The sequence below is a fragment of the Nycticebus coucang genome, chromosome 2 (assembly GCF_027406575.1).
Source record: "Nycticebus coucang isolate mNycCou1 chromosome 2, mNycCou1.pri, whole genome shotgun sequence".
In the NCBI taxonomy this organism is placed as follows: Eukaryota; Metazoa; Chordata; class Mammalia; order Primates; family Lorisidae; genus Nycticebus; species Nycticebus coucang.
Window position 1 is genome coordinate 151,951,077 of NC_069781.1, and position 27,663 is coordinate 151,978,739.

A 27,663-nucleotide genomic window follows, 5' to 3' on the forward strand; every position below is an offset into this window, starting at 1 on the left:
TCGTCTGTGACTGGTGCTGGATTTAGGAGGCAGAGACCACCAGAGGTTTTTCAGCCCAGACTGGAGAAAGGGAAGAGAGGTTTAAAAGCTCAGAGAGAGGCCATATTCGAATGCTTGAGAGGGCCAGAGATGGAGGGAAAGGGAGAGAGGAGCTGGAGTGGAGAAAGGGAAGAGAAGTTTTAAAAGTTCAGAAAGGGGTTCTAAATAAGTGCTCACCTCACCATGGGTGGGGGTCAGAGGGGTTCCCCAGTTTCCCTTCATCTCATCAGAACAGGAGTCCATGTAGTTGAGTCTGATGGGGTGTATCTCAGCCCCCTGAGGGAACTTTTCCCCTTCCCAGGTTCTCAGCACCAAAATGAGAGGTTATTCCAAGACACAAGCAAAAGGAATTACAGTCCAGGTTCTGTGTGGGCAACATGGCCTCTATTCTACTCAAGCTTAGTCTGAGAAAGGAGTCAGCACGTGGGTTAAGGTGGATGGGAATATAAAAGTCTGGAGAGGTGGGGACTGGCCCATTCATTTCTTCCAGGGTGGGACGATCTATTTTGGTGGGTCCCTACATTCAGCCCCATCACCTCCCAGCCAAGTGGGTGTCCATTCAGTCGGTGGGGAGCTTAGGGTTTTATTTTTAGTTTATGGGAGGAAGGATGGATGCCTGGAAGTGAAAGCACGCTGGAGCTTTAAACAGCAGGTTCTCGGTTGGACAAAGAATTGAAAGACACACCACGAACAAACACAAAGCCAGAAAAACAGCCAAGGATGGGCAACAGTCTCTCAGGAAAAGAGAGCCAGAGAAAAGTCTGCTTGCCACCCTCCAGGGCAACCTGTCCACGCATCTTCCAGGAAGGCCGTCCAAGCCACACCAGGGAGCATCCCTGCCCAGAGGGTTTCAGTTGAACCCCTTCCAACCAGGATGAAATTAAGAGTACATGCCACAGAGCGTTCAGAGTTGCCTAAAAGACATACAGAAGCTCTACAACAATTAAGACAAGGTGTAACAGTAGAGGGGTGCCAGTGACAGCTCACCAAGGCCTACTCAAATCTTTACTTACGATATACCCAAAGCTACTTTTTCTGGTATGGTATCCTTCCTTCATTTGCATAGTCCCAGCAACACCCTCTCCACCTTCCTGTAAATCCTTCAAAGCCGGTGTTCCTGGGAGCATCAGTCTCCTACTCTGGTCCTGTCTGGCACCTGAGACAAGACTCTAGTGCAAGACCAACACCTGCTGTGGATTCTAAAATCAGTCTCAGACTCAGCATCATTCTCTCTGCGGGAAAGATGATCCCTTTCCTTCTCCTGAGTCCCTCTCTCAGCCAGCACCGCACCCTCTGGCTCCTGGGTTCAGCTGCCTTTAGATAAGTTCATTCCTATGTCAGTCTCCTGTTTGCCTCAGGGCTGCTCCCAGCTTTTCAGAGAGTCCCTCTGCGTTATAGACAGGGGCTGCTTTTTGCTTTTCAGAAACCCCCTTCTGAAGGCTGGATAGATGAAAGGACAGATACATAGGTAAGTTAACTAATAAGCAAACTCCTCTTCTTCCAGCAGTTTGGCAGTGGGCTAGTGCAATCAACGGCTTTCAAGTCATGAACAGAGTCTTTGCAGACCTGTTTCTCCAGAGGTTGCAGCTATACTTGAGTAGACATAATTCTGAACACTTTCACCGGGCACTTGAGGGATCCCTGAGCCTGTTCAGGGGGACTGATATTAAGCCCCAGTGGAATAACTGGAATGTTCTAAAAAAAAACTGGGCGCTTTCTTCCTGTTACAGATTAACTTCCTCGAAAATTGCAGCATGCCAGCCACAGCTGGAGGTGGAGGAAGAATTTTGTTCTTAATAGCCTCCAGAGACCTTGAATTTAATTAAATGAGCATTTTATTTCATTCCAAAAGGAAGCAAACCAACCACCCTGTTTCTGAACTTGTAAGGACCTGGAGCATCCTTTGTTGGATTTGGTGAGAAGCTGAGTAAGTTCTGCCCCTCCGGAGCTAGTGAAATTAAGCCCAGCCCTGCCTCACAGCCTCCCCACCAGCTCAGAATGCTTGCCACAGAGGCCCCAGTATGGACAATCAGGCAGCTCTCACCAGGCACGGCCCTGTTTTGCAAGGTGAATTTCCATTAGGAGGGAGGAGGGAGAAAAACAGAGTCGTCTGGAAAAAAAAATTACTGAAAGCAGTTCCCAGAACTTGGCCTATCCCCAGCAAGCTGTAGAAAGAGGCCCCAAACTTCCTGATCCCCAGCTGCAAGCCCAGGCCCATTTCCTGGCCTGCCGAAAGCTTAGCACCCCGGGGGACAGGGCAGGGCTTTGGGCCAGCTGAGGAAGCCCCCATCTCTCCTGCTCCTTCAGGCTCTGCTGAGGCCAAGGGAGCCTTTGTAGTCAATTTCAGGCTGAATGACTCCATTTTTTGTCTGTCTTTCTTTCTTTTCTTCTTCTTTACCACTTTTCCTTATCAGTTCAAAAGAAATCTATTTAGTTTCTCAGATTTTTTTTTTTTTTTTTGAGACAGTCTCACTATGTTGCCCTCGGTAGAGCTCTGTGGCATCTCAGCTCACAGCAACCTCAAACTCTTGGGCTTAAGTGATTCTCTTGCCTCAGCCACCAAGTAGCTGGGACTACAGGTACCCACTGCAATGCCCGGCTATTTTTTGGTTGTAGTTGTCATTGTTGTTTGGCAGGCCCGGGTTAGGTTCAAACCTGCCAGCTCCGGTGTATGTGGCCGGTGCTGTAACCACTGGAGCCAAGTTTCTCAGATTTTTATGGCCAAAAAGAAGCATCCTTTCCAGTAGCTTGCTGCTCTCTCTTTCCTGCTGTTGCAGTCTCTCTGCCTCCCCTCATCTCCCTCTCCTCTCCCTCCACCCCACCAGAAAGAATGAAAAGGCCTTCTATGCATCACCCAACCTGCAGGGAGGGCAACTCCAAGCTGACCAGTTACCTTCTTATCAACAGGTCCCAGGCAGCGCCTGTGGCTCAATGGGTAGGGCGCCGGCCCCATATACTGAGGGAAGCTGGTTCGAACCTGGGTCCCAGCCAAACTGCAACAAAAAAAATAGCTGGGTGTTGTGGCGGGCACCTGTAGTCCCAGATACTCGAGAGATTGAGGCAAGAGAAACTCCTAAGCCCGGGAGATGGAGGTTGCTGTGAGCTGTGTGACACCAGGGCACTCAACCTATGGCAATAAAGTGAGACTCTGTTTCTACAAAAAAAAAGGGGGGGAAATGGTCCCCACTAACCACAGGCAGTAAAGGGATTTGGATTGCAGTTCATTCACAAGAACTTTTTTTTGCTTTAAGCAGGACTGTGCACACATTCAGAAGCCACATTGCTTGGGTTCAAATTTGAAATCTGCTCCTTCCTGGTCAGCCCCAGGCAAGTGATTTAATTTCCTCCCTTTTCTCATCTCTAAAACGGGGACAGGAGAGTTGCCTTGAACAATCTATAGGAAGTTCTCGGCATGACACCTGGCTCAGAGCAAAGCCTCCCTTTCCTCTTTCTGACTTTGCACAGAATGGTATCCACCCGTCCCTGCTGATCTGCTCAGCTCAGATCCCCAGTTCTGTCTTTCAAATGTGTCCTGTCATCATTTATTTGCAAACATGTCTATTTGATTTCAAATGAAAATGCTTTCGAGTCAAATTACAAAACCAGCCGTGGGGTGGGGGGAAGAAAGGCTGACAGACATGTTGGTAAACAGTGAAATATTTTTGAAGGCTGAATGCAGATAGCTCAGATGCTAGAGGGTTCAAACTGACAGGAGGAAACATGTGACTATTAGAGAGGGACATTTTTGGGGAATTAGAGAACCAGGAGCGTGTGTCCCTCCTCCTTCTTTCCCACCAGCATTCAGGGCTCCACTTACTTCCTGGGTGACCCAGGCCTTGCTGCCTTCCCTCTATACAATTCCAGCTTGATGGTGATCAGCCCTATAAAATTCATTAACAGCCCCCCAAGTTGGATATTAAATTACTCATACAACGTGGAGTGAGCCAAATGCAAAACCTTCCCATGGGCAATGTTGGGTATTTGTCCAGCTGTGGGTAAAAAACAGAGAAAGAAAGCTGCAAGGCACCCACCCCAAACCACTTCTGACCACAGCGCCATCAAAGTTCCAGAAAGTGAGGCTAATAAGGATCGCTGGATGTTCACAGCCCAGCAGCAGAGACCAGAACAGTCTGCTCTCAGGCTTGTCATTTCCAGAAGCTGTGGTCCCAGGCCGAGAAGGCTTCTTTCGTTCTCACTGAGGAAGAGCTGGGGAAACTGGATTCCCTACAGCCTTAGCCTGCTGACGGTAACTTCTGAAGTCTCGGTCCTAACGTGGGGACTTCTCTCTCCTCCCTCTATTCGGAGATTCTCAGGATAGAGATTATGTCATGTGTCATGAAAGGCAGTTCCAGGAACAGGGCGAGAGTCCGACTCTTAGAGGAAAGCATCTCAGCTCTCGGGCTCAGGGATTCCAGCCTTCAGAGAGGTGTCCTCACCGACCACTGGCTCAGTGCATGTCTCCGGATTGGGCTCTTCTCCCTCCGACTGTTCTCGGGGCTTCTGAGGCTCATCCACCACCTTGGTGCCTTTGCTGGAGTGGCAGCCCATCTCGATGGGACACAGAACGCCTACCACCCCTCGATGGATGTTTTGAGAGGAGGAAGTTCTGTCAGGCTAATCCTCCGGGGCTGGAGTTAAATAACCCTACTGCTGAAAAAAAGAGCTGGTGCTGTCTCCATGGTCACAGGGAGACGCCCTCTGTGAATAAGGAGCTCCCGCTGAGGTGGGCAGGGCCTGGAGGGCTGCCCTTCAGCTAACCCCAGCTAATTCCTGGCACTATGGCCCATTCATTCTCCCAGAAGAATTCCCTTTTGTTTAACCTATAATTTCTGTACAGATCACTCCCCCCAACTCCTAGTAACCTGTAAACACCAGCCCCTATCCTCCCTGTCTTTGCAAGCAAAGAAAGACATGTTACTATGCAACCACGATGTGGCCTCCCTCCCTATCCCAGGGCCACCTCCAGTTCCCGGAACTTATAGACCCTACTTAGGCCACTGCTACCCTAGCATGTCAACCCCACCCAGTGTGAAGAATAGGGAATCCTAAGACCGTGGACTCCTGGGGTAACCCAAACATGTAACTAATTAGAACCAATAGATACTGGGTGCCACCCTGTGCCAAGTGGAGTTCACATTCATTATCTTGTTTACAGAGCTAAGAAGCAGATTGTATTTTTTTTTTTTTTTTGTAGAGACAGTTTCACTTTACTGACCTCCATAGAGTGCCGTGGCGTCACACGGCTCACAGCAACCTCCAGCTCTTGGGCTTACGTGATTCTCTTGCCTCAGCCTCCCGAGCAGCTGGGACTACAGGCCCCCGCCACAACGCCCGGCTATTTCAGATTGTATTATTTGATCCTTATGTAACAGAGACATTGAGGCCACAGAAAGGTTGAGTAGTTTATCTGAGTTTCTCTTTCTTCTCTCTCTCTCTCTTTCTTTCTTTCTTCACAGGGTCTTCCTCTATCATCCAGGCTAGAGTATAATGAACCAGTCATCACTCACAGTAACTTTGAACTCCTAGGCTCAAGCAATCCTCAGGCCTCAGCCTCCCAAGCAGTTAGGACTACAGGCTAATTTTTTTTTTTTTGGATAGAAACAGGTTGGATGGGGTGGTGCCTGTGGCTCAAGGAGTAGGGCGCCGGTCCCATAAGCCAGAGGTGGCGGGTTCAAACCTAGCCCTGGCCAAAAACAACAAAAAAAAAAGAAACAGGTTGTATCTTGCTATGTTGCCCAGGCTGGTCTCAAATTCCTCACCTCAAGCAATCCTACAGTTTCTAACAGCCACAAAATAGCAGAGCTGAGATTCAGACCCAAGTCATGTGACTTCCACTCTGTCACTAGATCAAACTCATCTATTTTAAAGACCCCCATCAGGCCATCTTCACACACCATTACAGATGTTATCAGCTGAGGAGGCTGCCACTGCGATTTTATCTAGGACACGTGGATAAAGATTTCAAAGTTGTGAGTGATCTCTGATGTGAACGTTTCTGGAATAAAGTCTCAAGTGCTCTGGAACCAGAGTTAGGAACTCCTGTGCTCTATATATGACCCCTGTTTTAGTTTCTGGTCATCTGTGTTTCCTTTTCCTAACTCTAATAGGGGCCTGATAATCCTAAATCAGCTCCTAAGGAAGCCAGAGGGAGGATCAAGCAGGTCTGTCAAGTGGCTTTTTATTTACTTATTTTGAGACAGAGTCTCAAGCCGTCACCCTGGGTAGAGTGCTGTGTCGTCATAGCTCACAGCAACCTCCAACTCAGGCTCAAGCAATCCTCTTGCCTTTGTTTTTCTATTTTTAGTAGAGATGCGGTCTTGTTTTTGCTCAGGCTGGTCTTGAACTCTAGAACTCAAGCAATCCACCCCCCTTGGCCTCCCAGAGTGCTAGGATTATAGGTGTGAGCCACCACACCCAGCCCACAAGTGGCTTTTTAGAGAAACGCAAAAGGTACAATGACTTTTGTGCATGGACATGGCGGTCAAAGGTGACATCAACTCCGGTTCACTCATACCTACTCCTCACAGTCACACAGCTGTAGGAAGAAGTGTTATTCCCACTTCAGAGTTGGAATCATTGAGTCCAGAGTGGTTAGGTCTACTCAAGATCATGAATCTGGTAAGTGGCCAGCTCAGGAGCAGACCCAGGTCCTGCTGCCTCTAAAGGGCCAAGCTCCCTTCTGTCCCTGTCTCCAGTTAATACTGTTCCTCCTCCCTGCACCTGGGCATCCATTGTTCTGCAAGAATGTGGTAAAACTCCCCTATAAATCATCTTTCTTTAAACAAGCTTCTTGCCAACGGTCCTGGAGGAATGACAATTAGAAGACATTATGGTGCTGTCTGTTTACCTCTCCTGTATAAATGCTAAAGTATACTTTGGGGCTCTCAGGGTGGAAGAGGGAGGTTCATTTACCTTCCAATTAAGACGCCCTACATAAGGCAAATCCACATTTTGCTATTGAGATCCTAGGATGAACAATCCTCTTGTGAAGCCTCCAAAGTAATCATGCTAAACCCAAATCAGCCTAAGAGACGAGCTGCAGGAATACCAGGAGCCAGGTGAGACACCCTCAGATTGGGCTTGCGTCAGTGGAAAGGTGAGCTCCATGGGAATGGATAGGGGGTCATGTTCACTCAGTGAACATGGCAAAAAACTTGACTTCCCCATGACCACCCTTTACCCCATTCAGGATCAGTTATATAATCTGTGCCAAATAAAAATGTAGCTCCAACTTGGTGCCCACAGCACAGTGGTTACAGTGCTGGCCACGTACACCCAGGCTGGCAAGTTTAAACTCGGCCTGGGCCAGCTAAACACAATGACAACTGCAACAAAAAAATAGCCGAGTGTTGTGGTGGATGCCTGCAGTCCCAGCTACTTGGGAAGCTGAGGCAAGAGAATTGCTTAAGCCCTAAAGTTTGAGGTTGCTGTGAGCTGTGACACCACAGCACTCTACCAAGGGTGATATAGTGAGACTCTGTCTCAAAAAAAAAAAAAAAAAAATACGTAGTCCCCTTATTCAAAAATTATTGGAAGGCTGGCACAGCAGCTCATACCTTTAATCTCAGCACTCTGGGAGGCCTAGGCAGACAGATTGCCCCAGCTCAGGAATTCCAGACCAGCCTGAGCAAGAGCGAGACCCTGTCTCTAAAAATAGAAAAACCTAGCCAGGTGTGGTGAAGTGCACTTGTAGTCCCAGCTACTTGAGAGGCTGAGGCAAGAGGATCCTTTGAGCCCAAGAGTTTGAGGTTACTGTGAGCTATGATACCAAAGCACTCTACCAGGGTGACAGAGTCAGACTCTGTTTAAAAAAAGAAAAAATACAGGGCAGCGCCTGTGGCTCAGTCGGTAAGGCACCGGCCCCATATACGGAGGGTGGTGGGTTCAAACCCGGCCCCGGCCAAACTGCAACCAAAAAATAGCCGGGCGTTGTGGCGGGCACCTGTAGTCCCAGCTACTCGGGAGGCTGAGGCAAGAGAATTGCTTAAGCCCAGGAGTTGGAGGTTGCTGTGAGCTGTGTGATGCCACGGCACTCTACCGAGGGCCATAAAGTGAGACTCTGTCTCTACAAAAAAAAAAAATACAACTATACAAATGGAGAACAGACAAATGATGTCACTACAACGTGATAGTTAGAGTTTCTAGGGAACTGTCCTGTACCCTACTTATCTAGGTGTAATAAAATTCATCAAACTGAATGTCAACAAATTTAAATTTATGGTATATCAAGAAAATTTAAACATTTTTAAAAGATCAAACAAAAAAAGTAAATAAAAACAGTTTGCCAGGAGCCTAGGGGCTTATTTGCCATCTGGTCCTAGTTTTCAAGATCATTTAAAATCCTTTTTCCCTGGCTTCTCACTCAAACAAACAAATAAGAACACCTGCCTCTAATTTATGTCAACAGCTCTTTGTTGAGCCACATGGTACAGGTTCCATATGAGGATATTACACTGTCTACAGAGCCTTAATGTAACACTAAATGTAACAATTAATGTATCCAGTTAAACAGGCCTGGACCTGGTGGCCTAGGGGGCTTGTATGCAGAGGGTGACCTCCTAGCTATGACTGTAGGTCAGGAGAGGGGCCAACAAGGGCGTAGGCACCCAACCTCACCCTCCTCCCTCTGTCTGGTCTCTCCCAGGGCTCCCACTGGCCAAACCCAATGTGAAGTCAGGGGTCATGGAAGTCCTTGATGGTTATTGCCCGTTTAGGTCAGCCTCCAAGAGCACAGAGCAGCAGGGAGAATAGAGAGAAGCAAACAGAGGATATCTCAGACCACCCACACTGGCCCATTCACAGGCACATAGACTGCTGGAGGATTCTTGCAGCAAGTTATACTATGCAGCAGCACCCAGTGTGAGGGTACAATTAGGTTACAATGTTTGCACGTGTTAGGTAGAGTTCCTATTGTAGTTGTGTCCCACGTCTGAGAGCTGTGCCATATACCCTAACATTGTACCCATTCAGTGGGAGCACACCAACTCTCCTCCCTCCGCTCCCCCATCTTGAATTAAATTGAGTTTTTCTCTTGTGTGGGCTTGTATTAGATTGTCTACTGGCTCCATATTAGTATAGAGTACATTGGATATTTGCTTTTCCATCCTTGTGATCCTTTACTAAAGAAGAATATGTTTCAACTCTATCCAGGTTAATACAAAGATGTAAAGTTCCCATCTTTTTTAGGGCTGACTAGTTGCCCACGGTACACATATACCACAGTTTCTTAATCCATTCCTGGCTTGATGGACATTTAGTTTGTTTCCACATCTTGGTGATTATAAAGTAAGCTGCAATAAACAATCTAGTGCAAATGTCTTTCCAATATATTTTTTTTCCTTTCTGGGTAGATCCTTAGGGATTGTGGAATCAAATAGCACGTCTACTTTGAGTTCTCTGTGATTTTGAATGAGAAAAATGTTAGAACTCAGAGGAGACATTATTAAGAAGACTTTAACCGCATTGGGTAATGTCAGAATCTTGAGGCTGTAATCTATGACTTTGCCCAGGCATGCTTTAGGGCACAGTGGTGGGGAGGGAGTTATTGCAAAGATGGGTCAAGAGTGGTCTGGAAGTGACTCAGAGACCATTTAAAGTGAAAGAATGGGAGTTACCTACCAGCTGGTACTTGCCAGGAGCTGTCAGCACTTCTCTGACCCGTTCACCTTCCCCAAGGCACTAGCCTACAGTGAGGAGGGAGGGGCTGGCTCCTGTCAGTGACACCCACCACCCCCTTTCCTTCCAGACACCTCTTCCTCTTCCTCCTCCACAGCCCTTGATGTTCACTTTGACCAGATTACCTACTCCAGGACAGAGAGTCCAAAGATTAAGTAGGCACACACACACCGGGTAAGCTAGAACAATCGCATTCTACTGAGACTGAGGGAAGGCAAGCTTCGTTTTCACAAATCACCTCAAATTTCCCTGGTGACCTCACCCCCAAATATTGCCACAGGGATAAACTGCCAGGATTAAAAGAAGTTCCCCATGTAATCATGCACCACTTGTATCCATCACCAGGTCTCTTTACCTTCAGTGTCCTATAAATAGATTTAAAAAAATAAATCCTGTCATTATCCTATAAGAAGCTCAATTACAATGCATTACATTTTTATGTGTTAGAAGTATGAAGGTGTTACATTAAATGCAAATTCAACAAGGGCAGAGATTTTTGTGTTTTTGTTCTTCCTTGTATTCCCTATTTGTAAAAACGTGACACGGTAGGTGCTCAGTTGAAATTTGTTGAATGAAGAAATAGATGAGGCAGGCAGTGGCTCACACTTGAAATCCTAGCACTCTGGGAGGCTGAGCTGCGTGGATCGCTTCAGCACAGGAGTTGGGAGGCCAGCCTGAGTAAGAGAGAGACCCCATCTCTAAACATAGCCCGCGTTGTGGCTGGTGCCTGTAGTCCAAGCTGCTTGGGAGGCTGAGGCAAGAGGATCACTAGAGCCCAAGAGTTGGAGGTTGCTGTGAGCTATGACCACAGCACTCTACTAAGGGCGACACAGGGAGGAGAGGAGCGGGGAGGAGAGGGAAGGGAAGGAGAAAGGGAAGGGGAAAAGGGAAGAAGGAAGGAAGGAAAGAAATGAAATGTAAACATGTTTGTATCCATGTTGGCACGTCATCATTTAATTAAAAAAAAAAAAAAAAAACTGGAGACTCAGAAAAGGGAGGTGGCTAAGGATTCCCACCGCTCTGAAAAGCCTGACCCTGAGCGTGGAGAGTCCCTGGACATTGATTGTACTTCCTTAAGCACCACCTGACATTAATTACCCGTCTTGGGCAGTCCTCCTCCACCCTGGGAGACTACTGGAAATATCAAGGGGTGTTTGGGGGTCACAGTAAGGAAGGTTGGGTACTGGCATTTAGTGGTAAGGAGCTGGGAATGCTAAATGTCCCGCAGGACCAGGGCAGCCCCGTCCACAGAAAGGCCAGCGGCACCCGAGTGAGCAACATCACAAGGTCTGACCAGACTGGCTCAAGTTCTACCAAACAGCACACCGAGCACCCGGGCAAGGGAGCTGGGAGGGGGTGGGAAGAAGCCAGGGTTGCCAGTCCTCCCGGGCGGGAGAGAAACCCAGTCTTTTGCATCTTTGGATGGTCCCAGCCTATCTTAAAGAGAAACTGTGCCAAGCTGGAATGCATCGGAAGCTGCCGGATGCAGAAACGATCCCTGGAGCCCAGCCAGGAAAATCCCAGGATGGATGCCAGGCAGAGGCCCTGAGCGCCCCTCCGTGCCCTGCAAGGGAAAGTTCTGCAAGATCAGGCGCCGGAGCCCCGCGCGGGGTTAAGGTGACCCCGCCCGGGCGGGATCTGCACCCCCGGGGCTCCTCGAGCGCTGGGAAGCCGCCCACGTGGGAAGCGCTCCCCGCACTTCCGCCCCGGACGCGCTCCCGCGGCGCAGCCCGGCCCCGCGCCGCCGCCCCGCGCCCGCTAGGTGGCGCCTGCGCTCCAGTGGCGCCTCCCGGCCGCCGCGACAGCGACAGACCCAACCCGAGGGCCAGGATTCCGGGGACTGGAGGGAGCGCGGGCAGCCAAGGTAGGATTCCCGAGCGCCGGGCGTTTCCCGAGAACCTCTGTGGTTGGGGTGGGCCGCTGGGTGGCCGCGGAGGACCGGTTGGGGTCTGCAGAGATAACCCGAGAAGTCGCAGCGGCAGCACGTGTCGTGGCCGCCTCAGGGGACCCGGAGACCCTCAGTCTCCGAGCGGGGCCTAGGAGCAGAGCAGAGCAGGGCGCCGGGTCGCTGGGCACACTCGCAGCCTCCGTTAGCCCTTGCCTCTGGAGAGTGAGCACGACCCCAAAACAAGTCCTAAAAGCAGAAGGAGCTGCTTTACTAAGATCCAAAACAGCACTTCTGAAACTTGTCTGCACGGTGGCATTTGCTCTGGGAGCCTTAAAAAATGCTGATGCCCCAGTTCCACCTCCCAGGGACTCAGGCGTAATTGGTCTGGGTTACAGGCCTGGGCGTCTGGATATTAAAATGTTCCCAGGAGATTCCAGCTGGCAGCCAATTTTGCGAATCCTTGATCTAAAGAGTTAGAGCGAAGCTGAGGACGTTTGTTTGTAATAACCCCAAATGCTGATGACTCCCCCCACAGACTCCTCTTCCTCCTCCTGCCCTTGATCCTCTCCCTCCTTTTTCGTGGGCCTCTGCCTTTGTGAGGTCAAATCCAAGAGAACAAACCACCACATCCCCCCTTCTCCTCAAGCCGGTGGTTCTGAAAGGCTTGAACTGGAAAGTGAGCAGAGGACAGAGAGACAGGAGTGTGGACTGTGAGATGACCCACACGGGCTTGGAGCCCCTCAGAGCCAGCCCATGACCTCTGTGCTCACTGAACCATTCTCAGCCTGAGTTACCTTGTTGTTACTGAAACAAGATATAGTGAATGAGGCGTCTGCAAAATGGTTATGACAGTATAAAACGCTTAGGAGTGTCTTGGGAATTGTTAACAATAAAAGCTGGTGTTTACTAAAGCTCACCCTGTGCTAAATGCCTTCTGGGCATTGCCACCTCTACTTCTTCTGATCAAAACCCACAAGTAGTGCTTACTTTAAGTAGCCCATTTGACAGCTGAGGACACTGAGGCTCAGAGAGGCCCAGGAACTTGCTCAAGGTTATATAATTAATAAGAGGCAGATCCCATAGTTGAACCTGGGCAATCTGATCCAGAGCCCCAAAACAATACTGGGGTCCTGGGGAAGCACTTGGTACAGGGGCAGGCACGTGGGGGTGTCTCCGTAAACACCCGCCACCATTGCTGTGAACAGAGCCCTTCCACTGAATCGACTCATTCTAAGTAGATTGTGAGCCTACTGTGTGCCAGGCGGTTTTCCAAATGCTGGAGATAAAAATGGTAAGACAGAAGTAAAGCAAACTCAGTGAACTCACACTCTGGAGCGTGAGAGAAACGTGGATTCTCAGTATACACAAGATCTGCATTTGCAAATTCATCTCCTCACTGAAATGTCTTTGTAACCCTAAAATCAGTGTCCACGGCACTTTCACAGTCATATATGGACATGTGCAGAGCACTGAAAAAGTTGAGTGGCCCCAGGCGCATGTTTCCCCAGCTAAGGTCAAACAGGGGGACAGGTCTGCCTTTTCAGTTCAGCTCTTCCACGTGAGCCCTTTCTGCAGCCTATTCGTTGCCACATTTTTTGCATTTTTGTGCTTTTTGTTTGTGATTTGGCTGTTTAAAATGGCCCCCAAGCATAGGGCTAAAGTGCTGTCTGGTGTTCCTAAGTGTAAGAAAAGGCTGTGGTGCGCCTCGTGTGCAGAATAAATAGGTGTTAAACGAGCTTCATTCAGTCATGAGTGGTGGTGCTTTTGGCTGAGTTCAATGTTAATGAAACAACAAGATGTACTGAATAAGGTGTCTTTAAACAGAAACACACATAAAACAGGGCTTAATGTATTGATCTGCCAGGGGTGTGGTGAGGAAAATGTGTTTTAGCCAGAAAGTGCATCGTGTGCAAAGGTGGCCGAGAGCTTGGCAAGGTCAGGGAATTCAGGGAGAGCCAGCGGCAGGGAGTGCGGCTGCCAAAGGGAGCAGAGGTTGGACAATATAATAATACGCTGGGGAGAAAGAGGGGCCAGGTGGCACTGTGTTTTGCGGGCAGCTGTCATTTCATCTGATTAGCACGGTAACCCGGGCAGGCTTTTTTTTTGTGTGTGTGTGTGTGTGTGGTTTTTGGCCAGGGCTGGGTTTGAAGCCACCACCTCCGGCATATGGGACTGGCGCCCTACTCCTTGAGCCACAGGTGCCACCCCCTTTTTTTTTTTTTTTTAGAGACAGAGTCTCACTTTGTCGCCCTCGGTAGAGTGCCGTAGCGTCACAGCTCACAGCAACCTCCAGCTCTTGGGCTTAGGCGATTCTCTTGCCTCAGCCTCCCAAGTAACTGGGACTACAGGCTCCCGCCACAACGCCTGGCTATATTTTCATTGCAGTTTGACCGGGTCCAGGTTCGAACCCGCCACCATCGGTGTATGGGGCCGGCACCCTACTCACTGAGCCACAGGCGCGCCACTTTTGACAGAAGACAAAACTGACGTTCTGCACCATTAAATGACTTGCCCATCTGGTTAGCAGCAAAACTTATTCCACTCTCTCATCTTAATCTAATGTTGAGCAGACATTTGGTGGTTGATCAGAGATCTCAGGACTTGGTCCTAGGCTGGAGGTGTGGATTGTTTGCAGGGAGGAATCAGTAATCGGTCGCAGCAAAACCCATCAAGTATAGATGAAAGAACCACCTGGCTCAGTGGCAGGGCATGAAGATGAAAAGTTCTCCTGTCCTTTAAAATATAAAAATACTCAGGGCACAAAGACATTAATGCATCAGTAAAAGTCTCAGAAACCTGCAGTGGGGCGGGGAGTGCTGGCTCATGCCTATAATCCTAGCACACTGGGAGGCTGAGGTGGCTGGATCACCTGAGCTGAGGAGTTTGAGACCAGTCTGAGCAAGAGTGAGACCCTGTCTCTACTAAAAATAGAAATACTGGCTGGGTGTTATGGCAGATGCCTGTAGTCCCAGCTACTCGGGAAGCTGAGAGTAGCATGGCACTCTACCCAGGGTGACAGAGTGAGACTGTGTCTCAAAAAAGAAAAAAGAAACCTGCAGAGGGCAGGAGGAATGAGGATGATCATAAGAGGTAGACAAAGGGAATGTGATGTTCTGATCAAAACTGCCCCTGAGTGCTGAGTCTCATGGTCAGCCTCCCTGTTCTTGAGGCAGCCAGACCTCAGTCTGCCTCTTTTTTGTTGTTGTTGTTGTTGTTAGAGACAGAGTCTCACTTTGTCGCCCTTGGTAGAGTGCTCACAGCAACCTCCAGCTCTTGGGCTTAGGCAACTCTCTTGCCTCAGCCTACTGAGTAGCTGGGACTATAGGCGTCTGCCCCAAGGCTCAGGTATTTTCTTGTTGCAGTTTGGCCAGGGCCAGGTTCGAACCCACCACCCTCGGTATATGGGTCCGGTGCCCTACTCACTGAGCCACAGGCGCCGCCCCTCAGTCTGCCTCTTGACCCTGCAGGTTAATCATCTTGAACAGGGATCAGCAAACTTGTTCTTGTAAAGGTCCAGATAGTGAATATGTTGAACTTTGTGGAGTATATGTTTTCAGTTGCAACTCTAAGGTCTCACTTAACTTCGTCAATAGGATCTTGGAAATTTCTTTTTTTTTTTTTTGTGGTTTTTGGCCAGGGCTGGGTTTGAACCCACCACCCACAGCATATGGGACCGGCGCCCTACTCCTTGAGCCACAGGCACCACCCCGGATCTTGGAAATTTCTTTTTGTTTGTTTGTTTGTTTTATTTTGGTTTGGTTTTTTTTTGCAGTTTTTTGGCCGGGGCTGGGTTTGAACTCCCCACCTTTGGCATATGGGACCAGCATCCTACCCCTTTGAGCCACAGGTGCCACCCGAATCTTGGAAATTTCAATGATGTACATACTGCAGGTCCTTAAATATAGTCACTTTGTTATAATGTTGATGGAAATTCTGCCATCACAGAGTAAAAGCAGACACGGTATGTAAACAAATGAATATATCTGTGTTCTAATAAAACTTATGGACACTGAAGTTTGAATTTCATGTAATTTTTATGTGTCACAAAATGTCAATCTTTTAACTTTTTTGTCAACTATTTAAAAGTATTTAAGAAAACATTCTTGGGCGGCACCTGTGGCTCAGTGAGCAGGGCGCCGGCCCCATATGCCAAGGGTGGCGGGTTCAAACCCAGCCCCGGCCAAACTGCAACAAAGAAATAGCCGGGCATTGTGGCGGGCACCTGTAGTCCCAGCTACTTGGGAGGCTGAGACAGGAGAATCGCCTAAACCCAAGAGTTAGAGGTTGCTGTGAGCTGTGTGACGCCACGGCACTCTACCAAGGGCAATAAAGTGAAACTCTGTCTCTACAAAAAAAAAAAAAAGAAAGAAAACATTCTTGGGCTGTGCCTGTAGCTCAAAGGAGTAGGGCGCTGGCCCCATATGCCAGAGGTGGTGGGTTCAAACGCAGCCCTGGCCAAAAACTGCAAAAAAAATAAAACATTCTTAGCTCACAGGCTGTACAAAAATAGCCAGATTTGGCCTATGGGCTGTCTGTCATTGCTGACTCTTCAGACAGAATCCTGGGCCCTGAGGATCAGACGGATGCTAAGGGTCAGTGTTTTTCTTTTTCTTGAGACAGAGTCTCACTTTGTCATTCCCCCCTACCCTCTGTGTGAGGGGAGTGCTGTGGTATCATAGCTCACTGTAACCTCAAACTATTGGGCTAAAGCAATTCTCTTGCCTCATCCTCCCGAGTAGCTGGGACTACAGGCACCCTCCACAACACCGGGTTATTTTTAGAGACAGGGTTTCACTCTAGCTCAGGCTGGTTTCAAACTCCCAGAGTGCTGGGATTACAAGCGTGAGCCACTGGGCCCAGCTAGTCCAATATTTTTCAGTCTTTTTTTATCTCATGGTACACTTGAACCTCTGGTTAAACTTCCATAGCATACTTAAATTAAGTAATAAAGAAAAAAAAAAAGTAAGACAAAAGAATATCCTTACTGTGCTTTGCACTTCTTTGGAAAATAATGTAATTAACAATCTTTAAAAATTTTCACCACACACCAGGTGAAAATCACTGACCTAGCTGAATCCTTGCCTGACCCGTGAATCTCCATTGAACATTCTCAGCCATTTCTTGAGTATGCCAATGCAATTGAACTTACCGTCTCACTGGACAACTTGTTCCATCGTCTGAAGTTTAAGCCATAGTTGGGGTTTTCCCCCAAAACAGATCAGGAGACAAGAATTTGGGTGCCAGAATTTTATTTGGGAAGTGATCCCAGAAAGCCCAATGAGAATAAAGTGAACCAAGGAAGGGAGAAAAGCCAATAAAGGAGTGTTGATGAGTGAGTTACCCCTGGGCAAGAGAGGCTCAATCACTTGGGGACCCTTGGAGAGGGTAGAGCACATTTCAGAAGTATCCCACAAAGAGGCAAGCCAGCTGGGCTGTTTCCCCAACTTGAGTCCCTCACTGTTGAGGGTTGCTCCTCAGCCCTCCCCTCCCTGACAGGCCTGGCCTGTCCCACTCACGGCCTGCTCTGCACACCCCATGGCCTGAAGAATGACTTACAGCAGAACAAAGTGAGTGTTAGCCAGTGTGTCTGGAAAACATTTGCAGGTAATCTCTGGGGTGCTGAGGAGTATGGGTGGGGCGTCTGATACAGAAAGTTTCTGTCTTTGCTTTTTGAGCCATGCTACTCCTATCACTGGGGCCGTGTGAGATGACTTAGTGCAGCACCAAGAGGGACTTGGAGCTAAGGAGTGTGAAGTCTTAGAATAGGAAAGGTCTTCACTTCCCAACCTCTCTGATACTGCCCTGTTTGCTGCTCAGCCCCCTGAGGCCGCCCTCTCTCCCCAGATCAAGTGCTCCACTCACACTGGCCTTTCACTTCCTTGAAGTGGCCAGACTCTTCCTTCTGTTTAGTCAAAAGAAGTCTCAGTGACGTATTAGAATGCTTTGTGCCACCTGCTTATTTCGTTTTTAATTGGAAGGAGGGCAGTCCTCCAACTCAGGGTGCTTCCCAGCCAGTGGGAAGTTGCTAAAATGGTAACATCTAATAACGTTGTTTCATTTTGGGTTTATCTTTACAGTTGCTACCTTTACACAAGTGTTACTAACTTTGCCTGTACAGTAGTAATAAGTTTCCTTTAAAATAGCTTTATACAAATCATGTGTCCATTGACAGAAAAATATTAAGTAATAGGATTAGTGGTGTGAGAATAGAATGAGATACAAAAGCTGTCACTTATTGAGCACTTGTTTTGTGCTAGACACTCTTCCAAGCACTTTACATGTATAATTCAATTAGTCCTCACTAATCTGGGATAAGTACAGTTTGAGGTAGGCACTATCATTACTACTACAACCCCATTTTACTACTGGGAAAACAGACATGAGAAGTTGAGTAACTTGCCCAAAGTTACCGAAATGTAGCCAGTCAATCACAAGCTGGAAAATGAACCCAGGTAGTCCTGCTCCAGAGTTTGTGCTGTGAACTGCAGGATTACATCGCTTCTCACAATTTTTTTTTTTTTTTGAGACAGTCTCATTATGTCGCCATCAGTAGAGTGTGGTGGCGTTACAGCTCACAGCAACCTCAAATTCTTGGGCTTAAGCGATTCTCTTGCCTCAGCCTCCGAGTAGCTGAGACTACAGGCGCTTGCCACAACGCCCAGCTATTTGTTGTTGTTGTTGTTGTTGTTATTGTTGTTGTCATTGTTTGGCAGGCCTGGGCTGGGTTCCAACCCACCAGCCCCAGTTTATGTGGCTGGCACCCTAACCTCTGAGCAACAGGTGCCAAATCTACTTCTCACAAATTTGACAAAAGGGAAAAAATATATATATGCTAAGAAGATATGGGGGTAACTAAAGTTAGAGGAAAACTGCCTTAAAAGGTTTCTCTGCTTTATCTGTCCTGTTGTGTCTTTGGTTGCCATACTTTCTTCTGGAGCCTCAGAGAATAGATATGTCCCCTTTTCATTATGACAGTATTAGATATTGGGTGACGGGGAACTGGTTGGCCCTCTCAGAAATCCTTCTTGCTCTGGATTAAACATCACCAATCAGGCTGGGAGGTTGAGAGGGGTGGGTTGCCTGAGCTCAGGGGTTCTAGACCAGCCTGAGCAAGAGAGAAACCCCTTCTCTATTAAAAGAAAAAGGAAAACTAGTTGGGCATTGTGGCAGGCACCTGTAGTCCCAACTACTCAACAGGCTGAGGCAGGAGGATTGCTTGTGCCAAAGAATTTGAGGTTGCTGTGAGCTGTGACACCATGATACTCTACCCAGGGCAACAGAGTAAGACTCTGTCTCAAAAAACAGCAACAACAACAAAAAACACCAGTTCTTCCTTACGCTTGTTCTCTATTGCATGTTCTTGGCATCTTCCCCCAAGCACACGGGGAAGAGACAGAGATAGTCTCCTTTGTCACCCAGGCTGGAGTTCAGTGGCATGATCACAGCTCACTGCAGACTCGAACAATCCTGGGCTCAAGCAATCCTCCTGCCTTAGCCTCGCAAAGTGCTGGGATTACAGATGTGAGCCACCAAGCCCAGCTTTTCCTTAAATCTTTTTTATTCAACAGAACCTATAAAGTTAATTTGTTGCTGCAGCACTGTCTTGCAGGTATCCCACAGTTCATTTTGGGCTCAGATAGTTGTGGTTAGGGTGGTTGATGTGGCAAAGGGCCACAAGAGGGAGGACCACTGGTCCATCAAGTAGAAACTGTCAGGGTCAGCATCATGGGAGACTGATGATCCTGGTTCTTTGCCAGTCAAAGATGGAAGTTCTTTTTTTTTTTTTTTGTAGAGACAGAGTCTCACTTTATGGCCCTCTGTAGAGTGCCATGGCCTCACACAGCTCACAGCAACCTCCAACTCCTGGGCTTAAGTGATTCTCTTGCCACAGCCTCCCGAGTAGCTGGACTACAGGCGCCCGCCACAACGCCCGGCTATTTTTTGGTTGCAGTTTGGCCGGGGCCGGGTTTGAACCCACCACCCTCGGTATATGGGGCCGGCGCCCTACTGACTGAGCCACAGCCTCCGCCCGGAAGTTCTTTTTTTTTTGTTAAGACAGAGTCTCAAGCTGTCACCCTAAGTAGAGTGCCATGGCATCATCACAGCTCACAGTAACCTCCAACTCTTGGACTCAAGGGATCCCCTCATCTCAGTTTTTCTATTTTTAGTAGAGATGGGGGTCTCCTTCTTGCTTAGGCTGGTCTCAAACTCATGAGCTCAAGCAATCCACCCGCCTCGGCCTCCCAGAGTGCTAGGATTACAGGCGTGAGTCACCACGCCCGGCCCGAGATGGAGGTTCTTTAGTGCACTTGGAGCAAATTAGGCTCAGAACAATGGACTAACCAAATTCACAGAAGCCTGGTGAGGAAGCCAGGCCACAAATGCAGTAAATCGCGACGGGAGAAATGACTGCAAAGCAGCCTGAAACCTTTATGCCAACTAATCAGCGTATTCTTCTGTGGGGAAGTCTACATAGGAAGCCAAATTCTAGTTAGAAAATTATAGTGGTAGAATCAAAGCAAGGTGAGCAAGGTGAATGATTTTAATAGCCAGGATAGCCTAAGGTATTCATTTCCTCTGAGGGATACAGGCGTCCACAAGGGCAGCCCTGCTGGTGTAATTCCTATCCCTGTGCTCATGGGAGACGTGACTAATCAATTGCCCTACCTTTTCCTTCTTACTGCTTTCTGGACCAGCCTGAAGATGCTTATCAAGAGAGTATTCAGGGAAGCTCTGGCCAGACCTCTGAGCTGCCTGTAATATTCAAGGAGATTTCAGAGCTCCCCTCCTCTGGAGTACGTGGAAGACAAGACCGGCTCTCAAATACTTGCTCTTTGGGGTTGCTCTCTCTGAGAGCACTCATCACCACATCTCTCTACATATTATTCGTTCAGCTTATGTTAATACAATTGGCTTGCTTTTTTCCCCTTTCTTTCTTTCTTTGTGGTTTTTTGTCAAGTCTTGATTTGATTTCCAGGCCTGGATCTCCCAGCTTTTCCAGAGACACATCCTGTCCTGTCCTGAAGGATTTCTGCAGATCAGTAATCTCAGATGTTATGTGCACACCACTGATAGATGCTCTGCTTGTATTGGGGGGTGACTTATTGTGTACCCTCCAGAAGAAGTTTTCTGGGATGTTGGTTTTGCTCTATTTTTAGAATTGGCAAAGAAGCACAATTTTAAATTGTCACTACTTTCATCACCCAGCTACAGCTGGGGCCTGGTAGTGACACAGGAGAGGAAGCTTAGGCGATAAACCCAATGAATCATTGAGTTTGCTGCTTGCCTCTCTCTCTCTTTTTTTTTCTTTTTTCTTAGAGACAGAGTCTCTCTGTCACGCTGGGTAGAGTGCCGTGGCATCATCATAGCTCACAGCAACCTCAAATTCTTGGGTTCAAGCAATCCATTTGCCTCAGCCTCCTGCATAGCTGGGGCTACAGGTGCCTGCCACAACACCTGGCTTGCTCCTTCCTTCCTTCCTTCCTTCCTTCCTTCCTTCCTTCCTTCCTTCCTTCCTTCCTTCCTTCCTTCCTTCCTTCCTTCCTTCCTTCCTCCCTCCCTCCCTCCCTTCCTTCCTTTCCTTTCCTTTTCTTCCTTTCTTTCCTTTTTTCTTCCTTTCCTTTCTTCTTTCTTTCTTTCTTTTTTTTTTGTAGAGGCAGAGTTTCACTTTATTGCCCTCAGTAGAGTGCCGTGACGTCACACGGCTCACAGCAACCTCCAACTCCTGGGCTTAGGCGATTCTCCTGCCTCAGCCTCCCGAGTAGCTGGGACTACAGGCGCCCGCCACAACGCCCAGCTATTTTTTGGTTGCAGTTTGGCTGGGGCTCGGTTTGAACCCGCCACCCTCAGCATATGGGGCCGGCGCCCTACTCACTGAGCCACAGGCGCCGCCCCTTTCCTTTTTCTTGACACAGAGTCTCACTTTGTCACCCTGGGTAGAGCATTGTGGCCTCATAGCTCACAGCAACTTCAAACTCTTGGGCTCAAGCGATCCTCTTGCCTCAGCCTCCCTAGTAACTGGGACTATAGGTGTCTGCCACAACATGCAGCTATTTTTAGAGGTGGGTTCTTCCTCTTGCTCAGATTGGTCTCAAACTGCTGCGCTCCAGCAATCCACCTGCTTCAGCCTTCCACAATGCTAGAATCACAGGCGTGAGCCACCAGGCTCGGCTAGAATTTCCTTGTTTTGGATGACTTGGACAGGTCTGAGAAATATTGGTCAGATGTATTGTAGAATACCCTCTTTTGGAATTTTTTTTCATGATTAGGGTTTTGAAGAAAACCACAGAAGTGGAGTGCCGTTTTTATCACATCCCAGCAAGCGTGCCTAACAGTAGCATGACTTGTTTACTGCTGACTCTGACCGTGATCACCTGGCTGAGGCAGTGTTTCTTCGGTCTCCACTGTACAGCTCCTGTCCCTCTTTTCATCTTGAGCTCTTGGGAGGCCCTTATTGCATGCAGCCCATGCTTAAGGAGTAGGAAGTGACACTTTGCCTCCTTTAGGGGAGAATATCTATATAATGTATTTGGAATTTTTCCATATAAGAGATTTGGCTTTTTTCTCGTATTTATTAATTTTTAAATTTATATTACTCATAAATATTTATTTATAATCTAGCTTATAATCTAATTCCACTTTGTTTTGTTGCTCAACTTATTTCAGATGTGGCCATTGGGAATGGAATTTTGTTTGTTGGGAGACAGGGCCTTGGTGTGTCACGCAGGCCAGAGTGCAATGGCATCATCATAGCTCACAGCAGCCTCAGACCCCTGAGCTCAAGTGAACCTCCTGCCTCAGCCTCCCTAGTAACTTGGACTATAGGCAGGCATTACTATGCCTGGCTGCTTTTTCCATTTTTTGTAGAGATGGGGTCTCACTCTTGCTGGGGCTGGTCTTGAGCTCCTGGCCTCAAGCAGTCCTCCCACCTTGACCTTTCAAAGTGCTAGGATTATAGGCTGAGCTCCCAAAGCTTCGTGTTTCTTATGTGTATTAAAATTTGAAACTCCTTAGCCTTAGGTTCATACCCAGCTCTACCACTTATAGCTATGTGTGCTTTTGGGTAAATTGCTTAACCTCCTGAGTTTTAGTTTTCTCAGCTGAAAAATGGAGTTAACATTGCTACTCACCATTTAAGGTTGTGGAATAAGAAGACATGGTACGTCCTCTATGAAGAGAAGTTGTTCACTGACATTTGGATCCCTCTGGAAATGGCTCCAGACCCAGACTTAGCTTCCTCGGGAACAGGACACAGCCTCCTGTGGCAGACGTTCCGGCGCTGACTCACCTTCTCGCTAATTGCTCCCTCTCCCCTGCCCTGCAGATCCAGCCTTCCCTCCGCCTTCTGCTCCTCAGCCACCCCACGCTTTGGCCAAGTGAATGGCTGCCCGAAGTGCCCTCCCCCAGTTCACACATCTGCACATCCCATCTTGTTCCCTCAAATCCACCTTAAGCAGCACTTCCTCTGTGATGCCGTCTGAGAGTCAAGCAAGACTCTGACCCGCCACAGCACCCGCAGCCCTTACCCCTTTAGACGCTGTCCCCCACCCCTGAACAACAGTCACCTTTGCTCACCTTTCTCTCCCACCTGCACACACTGGGCTCCCACACAAGCCGTAGTCTTGTTTGCACCTCTGATGGGTTTTGACAAGACAAAGGAAGTATGGAAAGGAGGGAAAAGACCATAGCCTGGGCCTGCCTGGGCAGCCTAGGAGGGCAGAACTTCGCAGATGTTGAGAGGCTGGCCCTGGGTCACTCCTCGTATTTTGTATATATCTAGGGAGATATATATCTATATCTATTACCTTCTAATAGATAGGTAAAATAATGGCTAATTACTATATATAGTAATTACTAAGACACTTTTTTCTTGTCTTTTTTGTTGTTGTTCTTTACCTTGAGCTTCAGCTCAAAGGCTATCTACTATTTTATTGCGGTAAAATATATGTGACGTAAAATTTGTCATTTTTTGCCTTTTCTCGAGTTCATTGCCTTAAGTACATTCACATTGTTGTCCACCCTTCACCATCATCCACTTCTAGAACTCTTCATCTTCTCAAACTGAAACTCTGTCCCCATTAAATGACAACTCTCCCTCACCCCATCCCCGCAGCCACCATTCTACTCTCTGCCTCTGAACTTGATTACTCTGGGGACCTCATATAAGTGGAATCAAGACAGTGTGTGCCCTTTTGCAACTGGCTTATTTAACTTAGCTTGGTTTCTTGGCTTTTGAGACAGAGCCTCAAGCTGGCATAGCTGCTGTGGCATCATAGCTCACAGCAACCTCTAGCTCTTGGGCTCAAGTGATCCTCTTGCCTCAGTTTTTCTATTTTTAGTAGAGACAGGATTTCCCTTTTTACTTAGGCTGGTCTCCAACTCGTGAGTTCAAGTGATCCACTTGCCTTGGCCTCCCAGAGTGCTAGGATTACAGGTGTGAGTCACCATGCCCAGCCACTTAGCTTGGTTTCTGCTGAGTTTTACTACCTTATGTGCACATAAGTGTTGATCAATTAGTTCCAATTTATTTATTTATTATTACTATTTTATTTATTTATTTATTTATTTTTGAGACAGAGTGCTGGGGCATCAGAACTCACAGCAACCTCAAACTCTTGGGCTTAAGAAAGTCCCTTGCCTCAGCTTCTGAAGTAGCTGGGACTACAGGTGCTCACCATAATGCCCAGCTAATTTTCCTATTTTTATTTTTATTTGTATTTATTTATTTATTTTTGAGACAAAGGCTCAAGCTGTCACCCTGAGTAGAGTGCCGTGGCCATCACAGCTCACAGCAACCTCCAACTCCTGGGCTCAAGCAATTCTCCTGCCTCTGCCTCCCTTACAGGCGCCCGCCACAATTGTAGCCGTCATTGTTTGGTGGGCTGGGCTGGATTCGAACCCGCCAGCTCAGGTGTACGTGGCTGGCGCCTTAGCCACCTGAGCCACAGGCGCTGAGCCTATTTTTATTTTTATTTTTTGAGACAGAGTCTCACTATATCACCCTCAGTAGAATGCCGTGGCGTCACATTTCACAGCAACCTCAAACTCTTGGGCTTAAGAGAGTCTTTTGCCTCAGCCACCCAAGTAGCTGGGACTATAGGCACCCGCCACAACACCCGGCTATTTTTTTTGTTGCAGTTGTCACTGTTGTTTAGCTGGCCCGGGCCGGCTTTGAACCTGCCAGCCCTGGTGTATGTGGCTGGCACCCTACCACTGAGCTATAGGCACTGAGCCTAATTTTCCTATTTTTAGTAGAAACAGGGTCTCACTCTTGCTCAGACTGTTCTTGAACTCCTGAGTTCAAGTAATCTTGCCTCAGCCTCCCAGAGTGCTGGGATTACAGGTGTGAGCCACTATGGCTGGCCAAGTTCCAATTTCATAGTGGGTACGTATGGTATTTCTCTTTCCATTTTTGTGATATTTCTCTTGGAAGAATGGTCTCTGGTTCCATCCAGGTTGTTACATAAGGTATTCACCACTTTTTAAATGGCAGAGTAGTACTCAATTGTATACATATACCACATGGTATTAATCCACTCATGTATCGATTCACACTTTGCAGTTGTGAATTTTGCTGCTATGAACATTTTCAGTGTCTTTAATAAGGTGTGTGTGTGTTTTATTTTTCTTTCTGGTAAATACTCAGTAGTAGGATTGCTTGGTCAAAAGGTAGATCTACTTTTAGTTCTTTAAGGTTGTTTCCATGCTGCTTGCCTAGAAGCTGTACTGGTTTACAGTCCCACCATCAGTCTACATTCACACCAACACCTGTTGTCTTGGGACGTTTGGATAAAAGCCATTCTCACTGGAGTTACGTGATATCTCATTGTGGTTTTCATTTGTATTTCCCTGATGGTTAGAGACGTCGAAAATTTTTCATGTTTATTGGCCAATAGTCTATCTTCTTTTGAAAGCTTTTGTTCATGATTTTTGCCCACAAATTTTTGGTTGTTTGATGTTTTCGTGCAGATTTGCTTGAGTTCTTTGTATGAATTAGTTCTTTTTCATAATTATTTCCACTATAATTATTTTGGCTATTTGGGGTCTCTTGCTACTTCTTCTGAATTTTAGGATGGATTTTTCTATTTCTGCGAAAAAGCCATTGGGATTTTGGTAGAGATTGCATTGTATCTGAGATCGCTTTGGGTGGTGTTGGTATCTTACTATTACGTCCTTCAAGCCTTGATCATGGATGTCTTCCCATTGATTCGTGTCTTCCTTCACTTCTTTCAGCAATGCTTTGCGGTTCTCAGTGTACAAGACTTCTGCCTCCTTGGTTAAGTTTATTCATAAATAATATATTCTTTTTGATGCTCCTTTCCACTTTTTGAGGCTCCCGATATATTAAAAAATGAAGAAATGGCAAACAGGCTACCAATATGGTAGTAGATTTAAATTGTTTGATCTTTGCAGGGCGCAGTGGCTCACGCCTGTAATCCTAGCACTCTGGGAGACCGAGGCAGATGGATTGCTTGAGCTCAGGAGTTTGAGACCAGTCTAAGTAAGAGCATCTCTAATAAAAATTGAAAAAATAGCTGGGCATTGTGGTGGGTGCCTATAATCCTAGCTGCTTGGGAGGCTGAGGCAAGCGGCTTGCTCAAGCCCAAGAGTTTGAGGTTGCTGTGATCTTTGATGCCATGACACTCTACCTGGGGCAACCGAGTGAGACTCTGTCTCAAAAATAATAGTAAGAATGATAATAATAATTAAACTATTTGATCTCGGTGCGTCTTGGACACAGTATGTAGACAGAGATAGAGTTATACAGTATCAAAAGCCTAGGTGTAAGTTGCTTTACAAATGTAAGCTCCTGCCCATTCACCTGGCTATGATTGTAGGGAAGGGTTTGAGAGTTCCACTTACTAGGGTAGGAGTGGGAATAGCATAATATTCGCTCAGGTGGGCTCTCCTGAGGAACCCAGCAAAGGCTTGTCGTCACCATAGGCCTAAACAAGACGTCTTCCCAGAAAGTGATGCTGAGAACATTCAGAGGCCTTTGAGGCTTTAGACTAAAAGACCCCAGAGCCCCAGTGTCTCAGAGACTTTCCACCTGCAGCAGAAACAGTCGCCAAGGGGTACCAAGGAAAGAGAACAACCAGCTTGCCCACCGCACCGTTCTGCTAACCTCCAGATTTTGTCTCCTGTGTTTCTAGGCTGCATCAGTTTCCATTTGAAGGGTTGTGCTGAGGACAGAGGGGAGTGAACACAGAGTGTGAGGGTCAGTCCCTATTCAGTCATTTTCTCCAACCCCTGGAAGGGTTCTAAATGCCAGGCCTCTCTTCTTCTGTCATTCAACCATTTGGGGACTTCTTGCCCTCAGGAGACCAGGAGAAACTCTGTTCTTTTTCAGCAGAGAGTTTATTTGGCTTCTTGTGCGTTTGGCCTCTGGGAATACGTGTGCAGCACAGACTTATAAGCACACACTCCGTTCTGCATTACTCCACATGTCTGCAGGAGTTACAGACTTCAGTGTCTGGAGACAATCTCTGTCTCCTTTCCTCTCTTCTTCCTACCTCCTCCTCGTCCTGCTAACGCCTGCTGTTGTCTTCTTCCCAGCCGGAAGCCCCCTCTGTCACAGGGCCAGCTTCCCGGCCACTTGTCCCACTCCAGCTGCTGCTGCTGCAGGCCCCAGCCAACTCCTGTTTCCAGAGCAACTGAAACTCGTTTGTCCATCCCCGCATTTCTACTTTGGAAAGGAATCCTGTAACATTTATTTTTTTCTTTTTCTTTTCAATTTTTTAAATTGTGTTAAAAGGGACATAACATAAAATTTACTATCGTAAATTTTAATTTTTAAATGCACGATTTTTAAATGCACGTATTTTTAAATGCACGATTTATCGGTATTAAATACATTCATAATGTATCACTACTAACCATCTCCAGAATTCTTTTCATCTTGTAAAATGGAAACTTTGTACTCTTTAAACCCTAACTTTTGATTTTCTCCTTCCCCGACCCCCTGACAACCACTATTGTCCATGTCTGTCTCTATGAATTTGGACTATTGTCCATGTCTGTCTCTATGAATTTGACTACTCTAAGCACCTCATACGAGTGGA

General features: G+C 47.4%; 1 protein-coding gene across 1 annotated transcript in view; it reads left to right on the forward strand.

Moving 5' to 3' along the window:
• Positions 1-11,547: 11,547 nt before the first annotated feature.
• Positions 11,548-27,663, forward strand: part of CHD9 (chromodomain helicase DNA binding protein 9) — a 267,949-nt gene continuing 251,833 nt past the window's right edge. The window contains exon 1 of the mRNA XM_053601733.1: positions 11,548-11,578. The gene's annotated coding sequence lies outside the window, so the exon portion shown is untranslated. The remainder of the gene's footprint in view (positions 11,579-27,663) is intronic.